This window comes from Nicotiana attenuata, chromosome 2, assembly GCF_001879085.1.
Source record: "Nicotiana attenuata strain UT chromosome 2, NIATTr2, whole genome shotgun sequence".
Lineage (NCBI taxonomy): Eukaryota > Viridiplantae > Streptophyta > Magnoliopsida > Solanales > Solanaceae > Nicotiana > Nicotiana attenuata.
This window is the reverse complement of record NC_031990.1, coordinates 70,050,446-70,054,793: the sequence shown is the minus strand read 5'-3', so window position 1 is coordinate 70,054,793 and position 4,348 is coordinate 70,050,446.

Below are 4,348 nucleotides of genomic sequence, written 5' to 3'. Positions count from 1 at the left end.
GGCTTGTGATGGTCTCTGAACTTTTTGTGGTGCGGACCTCGTGAACTTGCGAGTGCGGCCGCATTGGCTGGAACTGAGAATGCCAACTCTCTGAACTCCAGTGGTGCGGCCGCATGACATGATGGTGCGGTCCGCACCAAGTTCTGAATATCCTTGCTTTCATGATCTTTGACACTTGAGCAGGTTTCACTCCGTTTCGAGCCGATTTTTGACTTTCGTCATCTTGTTGCTCAAACCTGCAATCAAGCGCAACTTATAAGCATTCTGGGCTTATTTTATGGCAAATCATACATAAAGCGTAGGCAAGTATGGGCATAAAACGTGTTAAAATCACAGTTATCAACTCCCCCAAACTTAAACCTTTGTTTGTTTTCAAGCAAGTAAAACAAGACCCACCCCTCAAAGGGAAACATCCAAGTAATTCCAGCTTATCCTAAGGAAGCCTCATCACGCATCAATTGGGACTAACAATTGCCCTCAATACGAATATATCATTAACACATTTTTAATCTTTTAAGAGCTATGGTTCAAATGTGACACGAGAGCATCAAGGGTTGACTCATTTCATCAAGGCGCTTTCTCAAATACCTTGGTCTTTGTGGGACCCAAACTCACACATCCTCAACTCTCCCTAAGCGAACCTCACTTTTTAGAGTATTGACACACAACGCGAGGTTGATGGATTTTTGTTTTCACTCATTTCTCTCACAAATAAGGTCATAAGTCCAGCTTTAGGTACCATATGCTTGCCCCTTATGTAAGTATCCACTAATGTAGGTTTCCCTCAACTCAAGATCATATAGGGCTTTTGAGGAGTCTTTGTGAAGGCTTTTGGGTGAAGGTAGGATAAGTTTTTGTTCATTTAGGTTCAATCTTCCCTTTAGCACTTCTTTTGATTCTTCATGGCATACTTTTCGACTCATTTGAGTGTTTCACTTCTTTCAATTTTTTTTCAAGGGGTTAGAGAGACACATTGTCACTCTTTCTTTTGCACTTCAAACCTTTCTTCTTTTTCTACTTTTACACAACCTTTTTCACTTTGTTTTCTTTGAATCCCCTTTTTCGGTTCTTATTCACTTTTGCATCTCTTTTTGTCTTTTTCTCTTTTTCATTGCCTCCCTTTTCTTTTGCTTTTGTGCCTCTTTACCGCATTGAGTCTTTTCTTGCCTCAACCCCCCCAACCTTAGGTATTTGCCATCGCTTAAGGGAAGAATTGGGTGCCAAGAGAGAGTCTCATTGAGAACGGGTATAGGCTTGTAGCTTTGGTTCATGAAAGAAGAAGGTTAAGGCTCAAAAGGGTTGAACTAGGGATCATTTCATTGGTAGGTTATGGAAATTGTTCAAATTTGGAAGTTCGGATCAAGGAGGGCCTATATTCACTTCTCAAGTCAAGTTTCACCTATGATTTCGCCTCAACAAACATTCAGGGCAAGTTCTAGACCATCGGCTTGGAGCTTAGACTCACAATTCAAATTCTCACCACACACACTCAGGGATTGCTAAAGACATCGAGTTGAGAGCCCACAACGACCTTAGTTCCAATTCAAGCGCACAATGGCCCCACACGACCATATGATGATTGTTTGGTCAACACAAGAGTCTCAAGGCCACAATTTTCACCATCCTAAACACAACATTATGTCTTTGACCATAGGATCAAAGGCAAATGTGTTAGGCCCAAGTGAAGCTTGCCTGAGGTCCTCTTAACTACAAAATATTGAAAATCAAAAGAAGAAAAATCAAAAACGGACTCAAACCCTTAAGAAGGTTGTCACGCCATCTATCATTGGGAAGAGCCACCCGGTTCGCACAACACTCTACCCTTGGAAAGAACCGTGGCATTAAGAAAACCAAGGGCTTATTGAAAACACTAAAACCGAAACAAAAGGCTACGAGCCTCACTACTAGGCTGAAAACGAAAAATTTGAACGAAAATAGAAAAACCAAATGAATATGTACAATGGGGAGTAGAATATACAATGGGATGAATATATACATAAGAGTCTAAAAGTAGCCAAAGTTAAAAGTTATATACAGGCCAACTATTTAAAATCAAAGACAATCCAAAACATAGACTAGAACTGAAATAAATATATACAGTCATCCAGTGTATCAGAATCAAAATGGTAAGGCGCACCCCCACGAATAAAAGCTGGCATTGTCCCCAATGCCAACTACCAAAATAAGCTCAAAAACAAAGTAAAAGGATATAGAAAGGCCCCTCAAGCCTAGTCCACATGCGTGGGGTCTCCTGTCGTCCCTGGATCCTCTGTAGTAGCCGGGACCTCAGACTGGTCTCCGACCTACTGCTGCTGTGCTGCTGGGACATGAGCTGGATCAAGGACAGGCTGAACCACCGGTGGAACACTGGATGTACCCTCATGAACCTGGGCCACCTCTATCACAGCTCCCTCAGTGCTAGGGAGTTTCCTCTTCTTCCTCGGCCTGGGAGTCTCCTCCTGCTGTGGCTGAACTGCTGCTGGATCTACAGTTGGCTCCCCGAAGAGTAAGTCAAGTGGCATCTGATTCGCCAAAAGCTTATCCACATCCTCCCTCAACTTCATCACTGACTCCTTGGAAGCCTTTTGCTTCCTCAATTTCCTATGCTCCCTAGCTAGTTTACCCAATGCTGTGCTGTGTGCTCCAACTGCCTTAGCCAAGGCATTTTGTGTCTCCATCATCTTTTCCTGGTTGGCCAGGATCTTCTTCAGTGTCTCCTCAATAGAAGGAGGGATCTCAACTGTGGAAGGGGCTGACTGTGCCTGAACTACAGTGGCCAAGTTTGACAACTTGGATGTCGCAGCTGACATCCAGTTGTTCAAACTGGCTAGAGACTGAGCAAGCTGGTGGGCAGTGAACCGGTGAGTCTTAGATGAAGGGACATCCGGGTCTGCTGCAGTAGATGGAAGCAATAGTAGAAGGGCCCTGAGGCAATGTCTCACTGGTAGCAGGGATGGTAGAAGGCTCAGTGGACTGCCCAATAACCGCTGGCTCCTCAGACTAGCCAGGTGCGGTGGAAGTGGATGCCTGAGGCTTTTTGGACCTCTTTGGGTTGTCGGGACCCAACTGACTGTACCATGAGTAGGGGGCCACTGGATCTACCTGGACATCAAACCTCTTCTTCTTCACCTTCAATTCTCTAAAGTACAGGGAAAGAGTGTTCGGGAAGGGGTAGTTTGTGTTGGTCTCCTGCCCGACCGTAGAAATCACCCTTGACATGATGTTGCCCACATTCAGAGGAAAACCAGCCATAATACAAGCCACTAACACTGCACGAGGAATAGGAACTGTGTGATCATGAGTGGAGGGGTCAAGCCTACTACACACGAAGGTCAACCAACTCTTTGCTTCAAAACTGAACGTGTTTCTCAGAATCTTCTCTCCTGCCTTCAACCAAACTGGGACAGTGCCCGGGGCTGCCAAGTGCTGGGCCAACCACGGGCGAACCTCTTCTTTCATTGCCAGCTTTTCTAAGTATTGGGTTTTGTCCTCTTCGTTGAACCCCAAAAATTCGTTCAGACTTCCCATCAAACATCACCACTTTGTCCCTCACTTGTGTCGCCTTTGAGTCTTTCACTACATGATAAACATTGCAGTAAAATTCTTTCACCATATGTTCATTTGCGACTATGCAACGTTCCTTGAAGAACCCCCAACCCTCTCTAGTACGGAATTGTGCTTGCACATGTGGGTTTAGAGGAAGAAGATCAGAGTCAATAAATTGCCTCTCAGGAATCAATTTTCTTTTAGGCCACCACTCTCGAAATCTGTGGAAAGCTATTTCACTTACAAATCTATCAGCCCATGCTTCCGGTTTTCTCGTTCTCTCAACACTACCAACTTGGGGCTCACCCCCCTCACCATATCCTGCACTCTCCCCAGATAATGAAGCTGTGGGGGAGGTGGAGTATTGTGCCTCACTTCTATCTTCGGACTCATCAGACGAGTCCAAAACTACATTCACCGGTTTTTTGAGGTTTTTATCAGCTGGTCCCTTGGAGGTAGGTGAAGTTGAAGGAGAGTCATGCAATTGGAGCGAGGGAGACATGTGAGTGGGAGCAGATTCAGAAGTAATACTCCGGGATGGTGCATACTCACTCCCCGAAGAGTGGGAGGCAGCTCTATCAGCTTCCCGTATTATCTTGCGGGTCTTTTTGATATTCTCCCGAGTCTGGGGAGTGAGTTTAACAACCCGCTTTCCTTTTCCCCCTCGGGTAGAACCACCCCTCCCGGGTTGTTGTTCTTTTCCTCCTCGTTGCTTAATCATGATCTGCAAAGAAAAGTCTAACATTGTTAGTTGAAGCATATGCAGTGAATTAGATGGTACAGTTGAAAGAATAGTTTAGAA